At 48.4% G+C, this 20,029-nt stretch overlaps 1 long non-coding RNA gene across 3 annotated transcripts in view; it reads right to left on the reverse strand.

Annotated features, from left to right (window-relative positions):
* Positions 1-13,537: 13,537 nt before the first annotated feature.
* Positions 13,538-20,029, reverse strand: part of LOC110295429 (uncharacterized) — a 59,653-nt gene continuing 53,161 nt past the window's right edge. Inside the window, exons 3-6 of one of the 3 annotated variants that reach the window (XR_003836719.2) lie at positions 19,616-19,778; positions 14,806-14,845; positions 14,234-14,317; positions 13,538-13,877 (exon numbers count right to left, since the gene is read on the reverse strand). This is a non-coding gene — a long non-coding RNA (uncharacterized LOC110295429). The remainder of the gene's footprint in view (positions 13,878-14,233; positions 14,318-14,805; positions 14,846-19,615; positions 19,779-20,029) is intronic. The other 2 variants (XR_015046996.1, XR_003836720.2) reach the window with 2 other exon arrangements.

The raw sequence follows: 20,029 nt of genomic DNA on the forward strand, positions 1-20,029 counted from the left end.
TTCCCATTTTAAAGATTACGGGGTTTCCGGAGAGAGCCCCCTCAACTAGTAGGTGCTAAGATCAGTGCTAGGATCGGATCGTGGGCAAGCTCTCTGGCCCCTTTGCTCTCTCCCTTTCTGATTTAATGGCCGCTGGCACTTCCTGGAAAATCTGGCACAGTCTTTTACAGTACGCTTCCCCCCAGGCCCCTTACCCCAAACATCGTTTGTTCTTTTATGACTAAGGATATTTATCTCCTGCTAGCTTTAGAAGTTTATGGGCTGATTTTCCTTTGAATTCCAGGCCAAGGTCAGGGGTACTCTTTGAGGTGTGATGTCACAGTATGTCGCCTTGGTTACCGCCATGACATCATCAGAATAACCTAGGGGACTGGGGAAGGGGGCGATGATGGCACAGAAAGAGATGTCTTTTTCCACCTATAGTTTGCCTTCTTTGGGGGGGGGGGTGCAGGCGGTGAGACTCGGAGGAACTGTTAAGAGGCTAAAACAGAAGACTTGGGTCCCTCTAAAATACTAAAACATGTCACTGACCATAAATTCAGACCACAATCAAAGGCTATAAACCTGTTCTTTTTTTAATTATTTGTTTTTCTATTGTGGTAGGGGATGTTGCTCATGCAATGCCATGGCACACAGCAAATGGAAAACAGAGGCCAACTTAGAGAAGTCAGGTCTCGCCTTCCACCCTGTGGGTCTCAGGGGTCAAACTCACATCGTCAGGCTTAGCAGCAAGCACCCCTTACTCACTGAACCCCATTTTAGGCCCCAAAAGGCTAAATATAAACTTCTGAAGTGGGGGGAGGGGACAAAGGCAACCAGAACAAGGTGTTTGCTAAGAGACCACCAGTAAGCCACCGAGAAACAGACAGGCAGACCAACAACAGACCACCCTCCACCTCCCTACCCCCAACCCCTTGGCCCTATCAGCCAAATGGCTCCTAGATGGGATGGATTTCATAAGGTGTCTCCTGGTCTTTAATCTAATCTAATCTGCCTCTCCCAGGGCGTAAAAGCAAAAGTAAGGGAAGCCGTTAGAAGCCAGGAATGCCCGGTTTAAGGGTCTCTTTAATAAAAGGCGGGAAAGAACAAACGAAATTCGCCTTGAAAAAAATGTTCATCTGTCCCTGCCCGTCCCCACCCCCAACCCCCTCACTTAGGGTCAAGGGAAGGGAGTGGAAAAATGTGTTTTTATTGTGAACATGTGTGAAGAGGACTTCATCCTATAAGCCTGGTACCCACAATGAGTATATTTGTGTAGTAATTAATGTGAGATCAGAGACGTGGGTTTTCACAAAAGGCCACTGTCGGTCCCGGGTATGTGATGTGGATGGAGAATTCAGTGTGGCAATGTGGTGTGTGCTGTGCCTGTTGTAATTAAGTGTTTTGTCATCCGGCGACAAATCGAGTAAGGGTGACTCCCAGACGGGACTGAACCCAAAACACAGTTCCCAAATGTTTCTTCTTGGCAAGTCTTTTAAGGAAATTCAATGCAGGAGGAATGTCAAGACATCTGTAATTAGACCTCTGAGAAAGGGGCTGGAAGATCGCTGGTTTTTATTTTGTCTGGGGGAGGATGGGGGGAGTGTCACCCCCTGTCTTGGTCATCAAGAGTCTCACTCATCTGGAGTCCTCAAGTTCTCCATAGGAGCATTCACATACTGCTTGCCTCTCTGGGAAACCCCCTTGCAAGGTCAGGTCTCCTCCGGGAAGTGACTGCAGCCACTGTAAGAGGCACACTCAAAGATGTTATTCAAACTCTCCAGAACGGAGCCCTGGCTTAGAACCCAGTGAGTTCATTGCCCAGGGGCTCCTACAAACTACAAGGGATAGATGCAGTATGTGGTCTCCAGGTTTCTGGCCATTCTGGGGCATTTGTAATACAAGGAAATGTGATGGGGCGGGGGGGAGGGGGATCGGTGTGCGTGTGTGTGTGTGTGTGTGTGTGTGTGTGTGTGTGTGTGTTGGGGTGTGCATGTTGCTATGGGCCTGATGTGCCACGGGCACACTTCTCCATATCTGGGGATCTTTTGTCTGTCCATGACCATGTGTGCATGGGGAGGGGAGGGTGTCTTTGAACACACGGGTATGGGTTTTCCAGGGCTCCTACGCACAGTACACAAAGTGCGAGTGGTACCTGGAAATAAGCTGTGCCCATCATACTTTAAGGTGTCCTCTCTGCAGAGCCCTCATCTCAGAACCCAAGTGAGAACTGCGGGAGTGTGTGTGGGAGTGTGTTCACAGGGTGAAACACCCAAGTGTGAACTGGGAGAGGGGGGACACTGTTCACGGGGTGAAATAGCTGTAGGTCTCAAGGTAGCTGGAAGGAAAGGAGGGAAGGAGAGGAGGCCAGGTGGTTGAGGAGGGGTGGGGAGGTGGGAACAGGGTCTCGTTCTGTTGGTCCTGTAGCCAAACTGACCTCAAACTCACAGCTCCCCCCACCCCACCTCATCCTTCTGCCTCCCGAGTGCTGGATTACAGGCATGCACCGCCATGCCCAGCCAAGAAGTGGCCTTTGGTGAATCATTTCAAATCCTTTATGGAACTCCACCATGGGACTCTGACTTAGGAGTCTTGTCATTGTGTGGGATCCATCCTCGAATTGGGGGTTTTTTCTGCCTCACTGGTGCCTCCCCTTCTCCATGCTGGCTGTCAAGAGCAGATGTGCCCCAGTTTGTAAATGCTGCCCAGCTGGAGGGTATACATTAAGCATCCATACAGCTTCTTCCAAATGCCAAAATTAAGGAGGCCCCTGGGATGAACACTGGGGGTCTCTCAGGCACATCTTGTGACCTGCTTGCTTTCAAACACTTCTTCGGCTCTCCCCACCCCACCCCCAAAGATATTGGAGAAAATGCAGATGGCTGAAGGTGGTGGCCTAGCCTTGGGGGTAGACAAGACAGAATGATCAGGAGGCCAAGGTCCATCCTTGGCTACATAAAGAGAACTACAGGAAACTGCCCCCAAAACACCAAAACTGGCCTGCCAAGATAGCTCTGTGGGTGAAGGTCTTTGCTGCTGAGCCCAGGTTTGATCTTGAGATTCCTCAAGGCAGGAGAGAATAAACTTCTCATGTTGCCCTCTGCAGACTCTGGTATACACTCACGTAAGCATAGCCTATAAGCACACACACAACACACACACACACACACACACACACACACACACATACATACACACATACATATATACACACACATACACACACAACCAGTATAATTTCAAAAAAAAATTCTAAAACTAATTAACTAATTAATTAATTAATTGATATAGAAGGTTTCTGGAGCTCATATGATATGATGTTCTCAAATAAACTGAGAGTGGTGACCTATAATCCCAGCCAGCAAAAGGCTAAGGCAGGAGGATTGTCACAAATTCCAGGCTACCTTGAGCTACAAAGTGAGACCCTGTATTTAAAATAGAAAAACAAGCAAACAAACAAGCAAATAAATAACAAAGAAAAACACTGGGCCGGATGTGGTAGCAGACATCTTTAATCCCAGCACTCAGAAGGCAGAGGCAGATGGATCTCTGAGTTTGAGGCCAGCCTGATCAACAGAGAGGATTCCAAAACAGCCAAGGCTTGTACAGAAAAACCCTGTGTTTTTTTAATTTATTAATTAGCTAATTAATTAAATACAAAAAATAACTTTTTATCCTTCATCTGCACAGCACAGCTTGTGATTCAAGGGTAGACACATGTATGTCACAGAGACAGGCACATGTATGGTCTAGTGTGTACACTGTTAGGCATACAGACAGTCTGGCATGACACCTGTAATTAATTTCCCTACTGGGGAGGCTGAGATAGGAGAAATCGTGAGTTCTAGGCTAGCCTAGACTACATTCTGGGGCCATCCTAGTCTACATTGAAGACCTTCTCTCAAAAGAATAACTAGATAAATACAAATGAAGTCCCCATGTTGTCTTTTTCCAGCCCTTCTTCCCTTCTTCAGAACAAGGGGGAACTTTACCCTGAAATTTGGTTGTCTTCTGCTCTTTGGTTTGAGATAGGGTAGCCCAGGTTGGCCCTAGAACAGGCCAGTGGTGATCTGGAACCTCTGATTCTCTTGACTCCATCTCCCACATGCTGGGATTACAGGTGTGACCCCCCCCCACACACACACACACCACCTGATTTATGTGATGCTGGGGATGGAACCCAGGGTCTGTTTCATGCCAGACAAGCACTGTACCAACTGAACCACACCCCTGGCCCTCTATTGTGACTTCTAACCACACAGGTTAGCTCTGCTAGATCTTTACTGCTCTCAAAGAGGAATCATGAGACAGGGCAGTGGTGGCTCACGCCTTTAATCCCAGCACTTGGGAAGCAGAGGAAGGCAGAACTCTGTGTCCAGCCTACATATAGAGTTCTGCCTTGTCTACAAAGGGAGTTCTAGGACAGCCAGGGTTACATTATCCATTATCTCGAAAAATTTAAAATAATAATAGTAATAATAGAGACAGAAAGAAAAGGAAAGAAAAATTAAAAGGCAGAATCATGCAATAGCATACTTTGTGGTTTTGTTTTGAAACAGTCTCAAGTAGCCCAGGCTAGCCTGGAGTTCTCTGTGAAGCAGGAAATGACCTTGAACTTCTTATCCTCCTGCCTCCACATACCCATCCTGATTAGTGGCATGCCTTGGGGGATTAAAAGCAAAACTGTCTAAAGATGATGGGCTGTCATATTCAAGGTACATATGCAGGCTGCAAATACCACAGCATCCCATGTGCCACAGGACAGTCAAAGAACGACTAAACCCAACCCATTCAACGATGGAGTCCTCTGGAGCCAGATTTCAAAAGTATGTTTGTGAGTGTGCTTGTGTGCCCTCAGCATGTGTGTGGAGCTTAGAAGATAACTTCTCGGGGGCGAGGAGTCTCTCTCATTGCACTGTGTAGGTCCTGGGGGATTGAACTTACATCAGCTGGCTCCATGGCAGGCACCTTTACCAGCTAAACCAACTTGATGACCCCCCCGAGGAAGAATTTTTGAAGCTTCCTGAGGACTCAAGTCCCCAAAGCAAAGTTTGCTTAAACTGAACTTCAAAGCTTAAAGCTTCTTTGCAGGGAGAAGTTTATAGACCTCTGCTTTTATGACTGGGGGGCGGGGGCCAGGGAGGACAGCCAAAGGAACTGGAATGGGGACAAGGAAGAGAGGACGCCAGCAAAGAAAAGTCAACCTTACCCATTCTGTAATCTCCTCTCCCGATGGAGTCAAGTCCTCAGCCGGCCACATGTGTTTCGTTGGCACGTGAGAGAAGGAAATGACTGTAAAGCTCTTGCGAGCAGAGCCACTCGGAGGCCTACAGACATAAACAGATGACCACAAGAGTCCAAACACACAGCCCGCGCCACTCTAAACACACACGCACAGGCACGCATGCACATACATCCCCGTCAGCAACAGGTCCAGTGGGTCAAGGCTGCGTGCAAGACAAGAGAAAGACCCCCAACATTCTTTCTAGGATCACTCTCCCCAGATCCCATCACTTAAATGGCTAAAATGGGGCTCGGGATGGGGTTCATCCTTCATGGGAGAGGGCTGAGTTTAAACCTTAGCACCAAGTCAACCTGGTGTGGAGGTAGAGATAGAAGGATCAGAGTTCAAGGTCAACCTAGGATACATAGTGAGTTTGAGGCCAGCCTGGGAAAGAAAGATGAGGAAGGTCAGGGGAATGGAGAGGAGAGATAGAGAATGGAGGAGAAGGGGACGGGGATGAGAAAGAGAAGAGAGAGTGACGGAGAAGTGAGGAGAGAAGAGGAGAAGAAAAAGAAAAGATGACCAACTTCAAGGAACCGAGCCAGGACCATGCCTGTGTCTGCTATCTGTCTTAGTCACTATTGTGTAATTTGTGCAGCTAGGGCTCATTGGCCTTAGCACCATTGGTAGTTCTTTGTGATGGGGTGACATGGTCTGGATGGGGACTGATCATGCAGCACACCAGGTTCTTGTGATAAAGGATTGGCTGACAGCGAATGGACTCTGAAGAACATTGTTGAGGAGGTGGACACCTTGCTGGAGGAAGGAGCTCACTTCAGGGTAGCATACCGAGAAGAGCATCTTCTCCCATGCCTGTGAAGGAGGTGACCCTGTTCTGACACACTCTCTCCACCTACCCAGAGGGGTGGAGTCAGACAGGCAGGGAAGAATTGACCCCTCTGAACCCATGAGCTAAGACAAAATGTTCAACCTTTCTCAGCAAGAAATGAAAGTACAGGCCTGGGCTGGTGAGATGGCTCAGCGGGTAAGAGCACCCGACTGCTCTTCTGAAGGTCCTGAGTTCAAGTCCCAGCAACCACATGGTGGCTCACAACCATCCTTAACAAGATCTGACGCCCTTTTCTGGTGTGTCTGAAGTCAGCTACAGTGTACTTACATATAATAAATAAATAAATCTTAAAAAAAAAAAAAAAAAGAGCCGTGGCTGCTCTTCCAGCGGACCCAGGTTCAATCCCCAGCACCCATATGGCAGCTCATGATTGTCTGTAACTCCTGTTCCAGGTGATCTGAAACCCTCATACAGAAATATGTAGCCAAAACACTAGTAGCATACATAAAATTAAAAAAAATAAATAAGTAAGAGAGGATATTTGTTTGTATCTCAGCCTGGCCTCAAACTCCTGGTGATAGACCCCTTAAGTTCTGTGATTGCAAGGGTATACCATCCCGTATTTTTTTTTGGTCTTTCGAGACAGGGTTTCTCTGTGTAGCCCTGGCTGTCCTGGAACTCACTCTGTAGGCCAGGCTGGCCTCGAACTCAGAAATCCACCTGCCTCTGCCTTCCAAGTGCTGGGATAAAAGGCATGTGCCACCACTGCCCGGCTCCTCGAGGCAGACTCTTTCATCAGCTGTTTCATATACTAGGCTAGCAGGCCTGTAAGCTTTGGGTGACTCCCCTGTCTCTGCCTCCCATCTCACCATAGAAGCCTTAGGTACAGATGTTAAGTACTATATCCAGCTGTGTCTGGTTCTAATGATCTAAACTCCGGTCCTCACGCTTGCATGACAAGTGGTTTACCACTGGGCCATCTCCCCAGATCCTTAATTTGTTTTTAAGATAGTCTGCCACAGCCGTGAAAATCCGATGCCCACTTAGGGACCATCCCACGTGTCAAAACAAATCTTAGCTGCATTTTTGGCTTCTACAAACTACTCAGACCACAACCCCTGATAACTAAAATTATCTGGATGGATTACCCAGTGCCTCCTGCAAACACTGTGCCTAGTTAAGGTGCTGGACTTGTGGGGGCAGGCCTCAAATGTTTGTTCATTGAATGAGCCACCCGCTTCCACTCCATGGATGTCTGGATGGCTCCGCATCCACGCCCTCAAGGAGTCAAAAAGCTCACAGAGGATGGGGAGCTGGCTCAATGGGTAAATCACGTGCCACAAAACAAGTGTGGGGACCTGAATTTAGCCCTTCAGAATCCACATAAAGTCCGGTCAGTAGCGCGCATCTATAATCTTTCTCTAGCATGCTAGCCTGGTGCATGCAGTTTCCAAGGAGAGATTCCCGTGCGTGGGTGGTATCCGGTGGATCTCTGTGAGTTCCTGGCTGGTCCAGGAGAGCCAGGGCTATGAGAGAGAGAGAGAGACAGGGAGAGAGAGAGAGAGAAACAGAGAGACTGAAAGACAGAGACAGAGATAGACAGAGACATATAGAGAGACAGACACAGAGAGAGAGAGACAGACAGACAGACAGAGAGACAGAGACAGAGACAGAAAGACAGAGACACAGAGAGAAACAGAGAGGGTCATGGTGGCACATGCCTTTGATAACATCAGGTGGATCTCTGTGAGTTCCAGGGTGGTCCAGGAAATCCAGGGCTACACAGAGAAGAAACCCTGTCCCGAAGCTAGAGAGAGAGAGACAAACTCTGTCCTGAAAACCAGAGAGAGAGAGGGAGATAGACAGACAGACAGAGAGCAGTGTAGAAAGTAGTAAATTGACTATTGACACAACAGTCTGACCTATGACTCTACCATTGTGCTGTGGCTCATATGAACACACACACACACACACGCACACACAGCCTGTAGCAGTGCAGAGGGGCCCTGGATGGATTCCTTTCTCCACCAGGAATCCCTTCTCTATGGTCCTAACAGGCCCTAATAGGGCTCTGCTGCAATGGGGGTTGGGAGATGATGGCTGCCATTGATGACAGCCCTTGGAAGAAGTGTTCCCCAGGGAGAGGCCTGTACCACATGCGCTCTCTGTCTTGATTGAGGGACAGTAATGCAGTTTTCCGGAGCCTGACCGGGTTTTAATTGTATTTTGAGGGTCCCGCTCCACACACACCAGCTGAATTCGTCATTGTGTTCATGATGGCTTTCACCTCCCCCGCCCCCTCCCTGTCCTTTTTGTGTCTGCAGCAACTGTGGGTTGGGGGGGGGGTGGCGCAGGGACGGGGCCAGCTGGATCAGAAAGTACATCCTTTTCCACACAGAAGCCAGACAGAATCTGGACCTTTTTTTTTTTTTAATGTTGTAGACCTCTAAAGGATGTTTTTTTGTAAGCACTGGGGAAGATGAACTTCATACAAGCAAGCTACAGGCTTTCGTGTCTACTGTCTGCACAAGGGAGGCAGGTCAGCTTTTTTGTTTTGTTTTGTTTTGTTTTGTTTTCGAGACAGAGTTTCTCTGTATAGCCTTGGCTGTCCTGGAACTCACTCTGTAGACCAGGCTGACCTCAAACTCAGAAATCTGCCTGACTCTGCCTCCCAAGTGCTGGGATTAAAGGCGTGCGCCACCACCGCCCGGCTCAGGTCAGCTCTTATATCACCTTCAGCATATGAAAGTCTTGCATTCACTCAGCAAACACTATGTGAATGGCAAATATATACTGGATACTGGGATGGGGAATGATGTTGATGTTAAAGCTTCATGTCCTGTCATTAAAGTACAGACAGACAGACACACATACATAACACACACACATACACACCATTCCTCAGTCACCATCCATATACACAGTGTCTCTTGTTGGCCTGGAGATCTTTGGGGATTCACTGTTCCTGCCTCCCTAGAGCTGGGATTGCAGGAGCTTGCCACCAAGCCCTGTCTCTTCACTGGGGCTCTGGGAATCAAACTCAGATCCTCAAGCTTGCAAGGCAAACACCTTACTGACTGCATTATCTCTCCAGCTTTGTTTTATTTGGGTTATAGTTTGGTTTATAAACAAAGTCTTCTTATGTAGCCCAGGCTGGCCTCAAACTCAAACTCTCTATGGACCCGAGGGTGACCTTGAACTTCTGATTCTCCTGCCTTGAGTGCTGTGATCAAACCCAGGACTTCTTGCACACTCTGTGGTGTCTCCAGCCTAGATTTTTTTTCCCCTTATTCCCTAGCTGTGGGCTCAGCTCACCCCCTACTTGATATATCATGCACTAAATACAAAGCCTTTCTTTCTTTTATTTGGGGTTGTTTGCTTGTTTGTTTTGTTTTTTCTTTGGGGGGTTTGGTTTGGTTTGCTATTTTTTTTTTTTAATTTTTTTGTTTTTTTCAGACAGGGTTTCTCTGTGTAGCTCTGGAGGTCCTGGAACTCTCTCTTCCTTGAGTAGGCTGGCCTTGAACTCACTATGTCTAATTCTGCCTCCCAAGTTCTGGAATGAAAGGCATGTGCTACCACTGCCGGGGTTCATGGAATCTTTCTGGCTCCATATTTTGAACAAAGAGATGGCGCTTTGTATATTTATCTCTGGCAATCTGAAAGCCCTTCTTTATATTTGTGTGGACCTGGAGTCCCTTCTCTTGACTTTGGTGAGTCTCGGCTTCTTCAGCAGGCAGATTCTGGCCAAAGGGGTTACACCTGTTTTCCAGAGAGGTCATAAAAGGAGACATTGAGTTCTATGTGTTTGCTGACACGTTTGCTCCTGGAGCTCTGGGTTGCTCTGTGAGATGCCTGATATCCCTGAGTGAGCCCAGGCTACTCCAGAGCACCACCTCAGGTGCTTCAATTGGCAGTCCAAATGTCCAAGGCACTCCACTTCTTCAGATGAAGTGAAGGGCCACTTAGATGGTTACAGTCCTCATCCATCAAGTGGCCCATAGTCTCTTCTGATGAGCCTGGCCTGAGAGTTGTGGGTTTAAGGCCAACCTGAGCTACCTACCCTGTCTCAAAATAACAATAACAAAATAAATAAACATTCTATATTCCCTAAGTTATTCTTAGGGAATCTGGATTCTGTTTTTATTAGACAGGATCATTGTTGGGGAGTAGACCTGTGTTTGATGGGTCATGGTTAAAACACACCATGTTGTCAACACTTGGAGTGAAGCTGACTGAAGAGGAGTGTGTGTGTTAGTGTGTGTGTGTGTGTGTATAAGTATGCACCCATCTGACCATAGGAAGGCATCAAGGAGCCCATGAGACATCCTAAATGTGACACAGTACAGGCCTCAAGAAATTAGGATTTAGAGCCAGGTGTGGTAGGGCAGTCCTAGAGTCCCTGGCCTTTAAGAGGTCAAGGCAAGAGCATCACAGGGTCCAGGCTAGCTTAGGCTACATACTGAGTACCAGGTCAGCCATGGTAAAGAGCAAGGCCCATTTCAGACAAGAAGACACAAATTATTTAAAAGTTTAGAATTGCAAGATCAGTGGTAAAGCTCTTGCCTAGTCTGTGTAAGAGGTCCTGGGTCCATAAGTTCTATGAGGCCGGAGGCTTATGGGAGTTGGCTCTCTCTGTTTGCCATGTGGGTCCCAGGGATTGAACTCACATTATCAGGCTTGAAGGCAAGCCCCTTCCCCCACTGAGCCATCTCGCTAGCCCTTAACTCTCAGCTACATACCTACCTATCATGTTGCCAAGTCTATTGGGAGAACTCTTTGATAACAGACCTGAGATTTTATACAGGTCCTCCTAGGTCTTGAGAGCCCTGCCTTAGCTTCCCCATCTGTAGAATGGGCACAACCGACTTCCTCACAATTAAGAATGTGTGTTCCATTCCCAGTACTAGGGGTGAGGTGGGGTGGGGGTGGGGAATATAAACCATATACAAAAGTCTAGAAAGGTCTGGGCTAGCTCCTGATATGGAATAAAGGCGAAATGAACATTCTTCCTTTTCTGCCTTCTTTATTTAATCCCCAATGAATATTTCTATTAAATTGTTTTGGAGCCCTATTGTTTAAGATCTTGTTCAACTCATGACACAGCCAAACCTCAAGCCTCTAGTAGGAAATACCTTACACCAATTAAGACCTTCTCACCTAGGCAACAAGTTCCAGGACCCACCTATAGGGAGATGAAGTCCCCAGGAGGATACCAAATGAAAAGGTCACTAGTCCCCATGTCCTGGCCACTGTCGGCCTTATGAGGCTCAAAGCCCTCAGAACTTCCCAGTCTTCTTAATTAGACCAGGCCATGCTGTCTTTCACCCCCCACACACACCCCCAAACAAAAGAGAGATGGTGGCGATTGGGAAATCCCACCTCTGATGCCAGCGATAAGCGATCCCCCTCCCCTCTCCTTCCAGATAAATCACACCAACGCCCCCACCCCCACCCCCTGGAAGAAGTACCGTAAAAATATGACCAGCAAACACATTTGTCACAGGTGACATAATGTCAGGAAAATATATGATCAATTTAGCAGGCAGAGGTGGCTGTCAGTTTGGGGGCCCTCCAGAGTTCAGGCATGCCCATAAAAGAACTCCCCAACCCAGTGACTCCCCCTGGAGAGAGAGAGAGATCTCCTTCCAAATTTGCCTGTCACCTGACATCCAGGAGCAGGAATTCCCCCGGGGAAGAAGGAATCGGTTCATCCCAGTCTGCAGGAGCCAAAGATGGAAGGGGGAGGCAGGGGGAGGCTTAGGGCTGGGCAAAGTCATCTCCTTCAGTGATTTAGGGCTGGGATCTCCCAAAAGAAAGTCCCTCCGTTGCCCTGAGGTCCTGGGACTGGCTACCCAGAGACAGCAAGCTTAGGAAACTCAACTCCCAGGGCCGTGGTGGGAGGGAACAGGACAGGGCCCAGTTGCTGCTGTCTGGTAGAAGCAAAAGCACAGACCCCAGACATGTGTGACCTCCGGTTCACTCGTCGCTGCTGATCAAAAGGAAGCGGCTGGTCCACCCTGCCCAGGCCTCCTCAGGCCCGGAGGATTCAAAGCTACTGACTTTGTGGCTGGTGTGGCTTCCATTAACCCAGATGTTGGTGCCGAGGACGCCACCAAAAAAAAAAAAAAAGTTGAATATCTCCAACACGGAATGAATCATGGGAATCCAATAGCTCCGGCCAGCGCAGTGACCTTTAAAGCAAGATAGTATTACTTTAAACGAACATAGTAGGGGAACCATTAAGATAAACCGCACCGGTCACGGCATCCTTCAACTCTGAAAGACAGCGGCTCCATGACTGGGTTCTCCGTCAACTCCAGGGAGACAGCAGTCTGTGGTAACTCCATTTACCAGGGTTGTCCAAGACCTCCACATCCCACACGGAGTGTTTCTCCCCGTCTCTTCCTTTCTTTCCTTCTTCGGGACAGGGTGTTGCTATGGAGCCCAGGCTAGCTTCAAACTCTCACTCATCTTACTTTAGCCTCCCGAATGCGGGGTTACAGGCCTGCACCACCTTAACTGGCCGGGCACATCGCTTTCATTCTCCCATAGCTAAGCAGCCTCACTGAAGACTCACTGGAGTGAACACCTTACTGTAGCTTTTGGGAGAGTTTTGTTTGTTTGTTTTTGTTTTTAACCGTGAAATCCTGAGACCCAAAGGATTATAGTATCAAACCAATGAAATCTACTGCTACAGACACACATGGCTATTGGGGGATCTTCCTCTCTGGACTAGGAAATAATACAATGAGCTAAAAGAAATATGTGCACATGTGTGTGTGATTGCCTACAAGACAATTGCTTTTTATATTATTATTGACAAGGTCTCTCTGTCTCTCTCTGTCTCTCTCTCTGTCTCTCTCTCTGTCTCTCTCTCTCTGTCTCTCTCTGTCTCTCTCTTTCTCTCAATCCCTGGTTCTGTAAACCAGGCTAGCCTTAAACTCACAGAGATCCCCCTGTACACTGGGGCAGTGTACACTCAGAGATCCTGAGTATACACTACCCCAGCCAGGTGTTCAGGTGTTTCCTTGGTAGACAAGGTCTCCCTGTGTAGGCCAAGATAGCCTGTAGCTCCCAGTCTCCCTGCTTCAGTCTTTGGAGTTCTGGGGTGTACACACAGCCTTCATCTGAAGTCATACATGTCCATAGAGGTCCTTGGAGACTGAGACAGAATCCTCACTCTCAGATGATGACGCTCAGGCAGCCCCTGGGTTCAGTGAGAGGCCAGTCTCCAGAGAAACACAAACTAGTTACAGCCAGCACTTTGAGAATGCTCACCAGGCAAGGGTATTGGTTCAGCCCTAACTGGGGCACACTCATACACGCACGCACGCAAGCATACCCGCCCGCACACACTAATTTTGTGCCAGGTTGTCATAAAACTTAAGACATTTATACGAGGGTCAGAGGTCAAGAGGGGCCAGCCTTATTTTCTGTTATTAATTACACCTTATCCATTCCACACGGACTGCGCTTGTCTTAGATAAGGTTACAATACTGTTTTATTGGGAAGCCTCCAGGCTCATAGACTGGGGGTGGGGAGGTGGGTTGAGATTGGGACAGGAGACAAAGGAAATCATGGGATGGGGTAGAGAGAAGGGGGAGGGCTCCTCGGTCATCTTCCCTTCCCCCAACCCCACCCCCAACCCCCGGCCAGTTTCTTGTCTTCCGGCTGCACTCATTTTCCACACTAACAGAACTCTCTCCCAAGGCACATGAACCTGATCTCTGAACCAACTGGGTCTTGAGCAGGCTTTGGGTTTCAGAGTGAAGAGAGACAGTTGGAATGGAGGAAGTGGCAGGCGAGCAATGCCAACTAGAAGCCTGGCAACAGAGGGAGGAAGTACAAGTCAGAATGGGGGTCATGCCCACCCCACCTTGGTTGGCTAAGTGCAAAGGACAGCTGCCTGTGGGGCTAGGGGGTTCTTAACCAACCTGAGACTCTGAGTCGGGGATGGGAGTGAGGAGAGAGGCAGAGGAGGTTGGGGCCTTTGCCTCTCTTGCCAGTATTGGATGCTAGGGAACGGACAAGCAGGAGATCTACCTATTGGGTGCTAGGGCACGGGACCCATCTGCACTGAGTAGGCTATCCATTGTACTGTGACTCCTTGAAGTTTCCAATCCTTTTGATTTTTTTGAGAGTCTCTAGATTTCTCAGAGTGACCTGGAACTCCTCTCACCTTGTCCTCCTGAGAAGCTGGGGTTACAGCCCTTCATCTTCAGGTCCAGGCGCTGGAGGGGTTCCTTGGTTCTTTGGCCCTTAGCTGACAAGGAGACAAAAGTGGATCCATCCATCATGGACGAAAGAAACTCAAGACCCCTGCATCCCCAACCCCTACCCACAGGGAGTTACGGCCTGGCAGAGCAGAGAGAGAGAGAGATGTCTCACAGACACAACTAGGAAACTGGGCTAGAAAACACAGTTTAGAATCTTTTATGTGTCTGGTGTTGAACATTTAGTTGTTTAGTGTGTATGTATGGGGCGTGAGGTTCATGGTGTGTGGGGAGGCCCAAGAACAACTTGGGGTCCTGGGGAATCGAACTCTGGTCACCCGTGCAGTGGCCACAAGTGCCCTGACCCACTGAGCCATCTCACCAACTCCCAGATGCGAATCTTGGCTCCAGCTTTTAAGTCGGGCAAAGAACTAGCTTTCCGCAAGCCTTTGTTTTCCCAGTTTGGACAGTAAGAGGAATCCCATCCAATAGCATGAAAAACAGTATCATCTCCAATAACGACAGGACGCTAACATACCCGAGACAAACAATAAGGTTGCTACACCCTTCCTGCGGTCCTGTAAGATAGCGTAATGAGAAGCATGAATCATGGTGTAGATATAATTTATTGTTATTAATATGATCTGTTCTGTCCTTCCTCAGCCCCTCTGGCTGCCAGGAGTGTCTGTGGTCTGTCACTGTGCACTTGAGGACAGGCTCTTTTTGTCCCCTCTCTTCTAGCTTCTAATCACAATGTTCCAATTCTCGGCCAGAGCAAGATGCCATATATTAGCCCCTGTCTGTGATGGCAATCTGGCTTGTGTCTTGCAAACACGGTGGTGCGCCATGTGCCGAGGGCTCACTGCATGCCAGGATCTGGGCTCAGTGTTCTGTGTCTGTGATCACATTTAAAGCCAGCAGCAATGTGGTGAGAGAGGTGTTTACACGCTCTCTGTTTTACACCCAGGAGACCAAGGCTCGAGAAACAAATAAATCTATTTATTTATCCCAGGGAATATTCCCAACTTTGCAAGCAGGAACTCCCTACTGTTGCTAGAATGTTCCTCTGGCACACTTGAAGCTGAGGACTAGGAGGGCCGGGCCTGATACTTCTAAGGTTTTTGTAAGCTGTTTTTGTTTGTTTGTTTGAAACAGGGTCTCAGGTAGCACAGTCTAGCCTGGAAACTTGTTATGTAGCTGAGTCTGGCCTTGAACTCCTGATCTTCCTCCCTCTTCCTCTAGAGTGCCAGGGTTACAGGTGTGTGTCACTACACCAGGCCTGGTTTACTTGTTTTTGTGTCATAGTACTTATTTTGTGTTTTGTTGTTTACTCTGAAACAGGATCTCAAGATGTAGCCCAGGCTAGCCAAATTCAAGGTCCTTCAGCCTCAGCCTCTGAAGTGCTGGGGTCACAGGCATGTGCCTCCATGTGTGGCTGTGCTCTGCTATTCTTTGGCTCTCTAAGTGTCTCTTCACCCATGTGAACAGGCCAGGGAGGACCACAGGGGAAGAGGACTGGACTCAGGGGGGGGGGGGGGGGGGGGAGGCAGCCGGCATGGACTGCTCCGGCTTCTATCTGCACATCAGAATGTTTCCTAGGGGTTCAGCCAGGAATTCAGGCCTGGGGGGCCCCACTGGGAGCCCTGCCAGGCAAGTCTTTGATCTTCTCCACAGTCCAGCCCTCCCTGATGTAATCCGCCTTGCAGGCCTGATGTCTAATTTGTGATATCCCCACAGTGTCCCCAAGGGCGCCAGACTAGCAGAGGGACCTGGAGCCTGCTGAAGCTGATAGAGATCCTGAGTTCTGGGGGGTGGGGTGGGGTGAGGACGAAGAGCCTGGCCAGGGACTTCACATTTCAAGTTCCATGGTGGCCTGGCTTCTCCCTGTCACCCCCTTCTCCTTGTGTCTTCCTGTCTGTCCTTCTCCTGGGCTCTCTGGGCTCTCTTTCTCTGTACATGCACATGCTGCCAGAGCTCTGGATATCCCCCCACCCAACCCACGCTGACCCCCTGCTCCTCCATTTGTTTGTTTTTTTTCCCCCCTCTCATTTTCTCCTGATTTCTTGTTCATTCTAGGCCAGAGTCGCTAATACTTTTTCTGTTTTTTTGAGACAAGATCCGATCTCTCATAGCCCAGGGTGGCCTTGAACTAACTCTGTAGTCAAAGGTGACCTTGAACTCCCGATCCTCTGAACTCTCCCTCCTAGGTGCTGGGTGGGATTGCAAGGCTGCACCTATGCGCCTAACTCTGCAGAGCCAGCCGAGGATTAAACCCAGGGCCCCAGCCTTACACACTAGGTAAACAAACACCCTCCCTCCTGAACTGTAGCTCCGGCCTTTTTGATTTTTACTTTTTAATTTCATTTTGTTTCGGGGGGGGGGGTGGATGTCTCAGATATGTTGTTGTGTAGTCCTGGCTATCTGAGAACTCACCCTGCACACTAGGTCAGCCATGAATTTGCAGAAATCCTTCTGCTTCTGCTTCTGCTTCTGCTTCCCAAATCTGGGATTCCAATGTATCCATCACGCCCATCGTAAGAGGCACTAAATGCTTGAGATGTTTTGTTTTGTTGGTATCTTAGCCTAGCCTTGAGCTTCTCTTGCATACAGGGCAAGCATCTACCCTAGAGACACACACACCTCCTGCGTCATTTTTACTCTGAAAGAAGCCGGCCTCAAACTGGTGATCTTCCTGCCTCAGCTTCCTGGGTGGTACTGGGATTACAGATTTCTACAATCATGTCAGGTCCATGCTACAAATTGACTCTCAGTTTTCCTGCGGCCCAGTTATCACTCCTTGAGCGTAGAGCTCGGAGTTTATGGACATTCTAAAACTTCTCAAAACAAACCGGTCCACACACTGGGGGGCCTGCTAAAGCAGCACCCCCTAATCCAGCATACATATACTTATGAACTATTATGGGGACCCCAGCACACACTAAGATTTCTGCCTTTAGATTACCATCTCAGGAGACATGTGATTGCTCTAAGTCCCACAATTAGGAACCAGAAGCTGAGATCTTCATGAAACAATGTAGCTTTTCTAAACCTCTGGACTGCTTGCCCCTTGCTACATGTATTAGAGAAACCACGGGAAAGATCATCTTGAGCTCCAGTTCTTTCTGTTCCAGACTGACTTTCTGTTTGCTCTGGTTTGCACACAGCTAAGTTTTGAAGCTGAAAATGGTAGTACACACCACTACCCTCCTTGAGGCCAACTGTTGCTACAAAAGTGAAATCCTGCCTTTGGGGCCCGACCTGAGTATTCTCTTCAACAGACGGGGTGTGTGCTGCCATTAAGCTTCTAGAAACATCTCTGTACAGAAACCGTCTCGCTAGAAGACTGCATTTTGGGTTGTGGCTGGGTAGGGGGGCACTGTTTTTCCTCCCATTCTGGGGCAGGAGGCATCGTGGTTATTTTGACTGTAGTTTCTGCTTTGTTACACTTTCAGAAACTATGTCTCTTTTCAACAGCTATGGGGATTCCCATCAAACCCCACCCAGGGCCTTTTTTTTTTTTCCAACCCACACATCCCCTCACCCAATAGGTCACAGACTAGGGCCAAACCAGGAAAGTACCCTCTACCCCCACCCCTGCCCAGAGGAAGGGACGGGGCAGATAATCATCCCAGGACCTTTGAAGGGGATCTTCAGTAAATCGAATTTGTCCAAGATGCGTCTAGCAGTTAACATTTAATGGGCGAGGTACCAGCTAATGCACCCCATGCCTGGTGTAAATGGATCCTGCCCCTTTAAGGGCTGGTTGACGTTGGGTGAAGGGGAAAAACAGTTGTGGTGATTTCTGAAACTCAGGGTGAACTCGATCAATGCTGAGGTGATTTGAATCATGTGGCAATGCTTGGTCACCTCTCTGATATCCTATCCCTATCCCTGTCTCTCTCTCTCTCAGAGGATGCAGACATGATTAATGTCACCTGTGACCACCGAGTCTCCTGGCAAGACCCCTACCCCACCCCTCAAAACCTCCGGCAGACAGAGAAACAAATTAGATCCAAAGACAGCGGATCAGTTTCACAGGGGACAGCACCCCCATACACACACCAAGGCTGAGGAGAGGGAGTGGCCTCTAGGGTGCCTGGCCTGGCCTGGCCTGTCTGTCACAAGCAAGCCTAAGATAGAGACCAGACCATAAGGAGCCCAGAAAGAAGGAACATCCGGAGATGGGTGCCGGTGCCACCAAGTCTCAGAGCAAGGGCTTGGCTGCGGCCCTGAGCACACAGGCATTTTGAAGAAGAGTCTCGTATGTGTGTCTTGGTGTGTGTCTGTGTGAATGTTACTGTGTGTGTGAGTGTGTGTTTCTGTGCATGTTAGTGTGTATATGAGTGTGAGTATGTGTATCTGAGTGTGTGTGTTTATGTGTATATATCAGTGTGTATGTCTTTGTGAGTGCCCGTGTATAACTGTGTGTGTGTGTATGTGTCTGTATGTGAGTGTGTGTCTGTGTTTGTGTGTATATATCAGTGTGTATGTCTTTGTGAGTGCCCGTGTATAACTGTGTGTGTGTGTGTGTATGTGTCTGTATGTGAGTGTGTGTCTGTGTTTGTGTGTATATATCAGTGTGTATGTCTTTGTGAGTGCCCGTGTATAATTGTGTGTGTGTGTGTGTATGTGTCTGTATGTGAGTGTGTCTGTGTTTGTGTGTATATGTCTGTGTGAGTGTGTATGTGAATGTGTGTCTATGTGTGTGAGCGTATATGTGTATGTGAGTGTGTGTGTATGTATGTATGTATACATAGGAAGAAATAGTTTTAAAAAAAGAAAAAGAATAGACAAGTGTTGATCTAATTTGTCTCAGCTATTTTGAAATTTGGCCTCTGCACATGTGTACGCACGTACATACAATTGCTTCTGATGTCTATGAAAACAATAGTCCATTTCCTTCTCCTTATTCTTTTTCCATCTTCCCCCTTAGTGCTGAGGATCAAACCCAGGGCCTTATATTATAGTCAAGCCTTCAACCTTCTGCTGAGCTATGGCCCCTCTTTTCCATTTGCCTTCTTATCCTTTCTCTGCCCATTCACACCCCATTGTCTGTTTTCATTCATTCAACCACTATTTCCAGAGTGCCAGGGGCACACCCAGAGGCTTTGAAGAAGAGTATCAAGGCTCTAGTTTTAAGATTAAGAACACCAAGCAACAGGATCCATCCAGGTTCTACATTCTCTTTTTCTTTCTATTATTACATTTACTTATTTATGGGTGTGCACACACGTGCATGCATGTCCTCATGCTGACTCCCCAGGACGGAACTTAGGATGCCAGGCTTGGCTGTAACAGTCTTTCCCTGCTGAGCCATCTTGCTATCCCAGCCTCTCCCCTGCACCCACCTGGGTCTCACGTAGCCTGGGCTGGCTTCAAACTTGTTATGCAGCCAAGACTGGCCTTGGACTTCGAATCCTCTGACATTCACTTTCTGAGAATGGAGTTACAGGCAGGTGCCATGATGCTCTTGCTTGCCTTGTTTGTCTTTAGTGAGCACACTGTGAGTTCCTCAGGAAGATTCGAAACGGAATGTTAGTACAGCCTTCAATCCATTATTCAGTAATCCTGATACAAACTTCCAAAGGCTCAGAAGACGCCAGAGGCTGGCACTCTGTGGAAGAGGGGGAGGGGGAGGGGGAGAAAGAGGAGGAAGAGGAAGAGGAAGAGGAAGAAGAGGATGGAAGAGGAGGATGGGGAGGCAGAGGAGGATGGGGAGGCAGAGGAGGAGGGGGAGGGGAAGGAGGAGGAGGAGATTGAAT

Source organism: Mus caroli, unplaced genomic scaffold (genome assembly GCF_978045245.1).
Source record: "Mus caroli unplaced genomic scaffold, Mus_caroli_1 scaffold_4, whole genome shotgun sequence".
Taxonomy (NCBI): domain Eukaryota; kingdom Metazoa; phylum Chordata; class Mammalia; order Rodentia; family Muridae; genus Mus; species Mus caroli.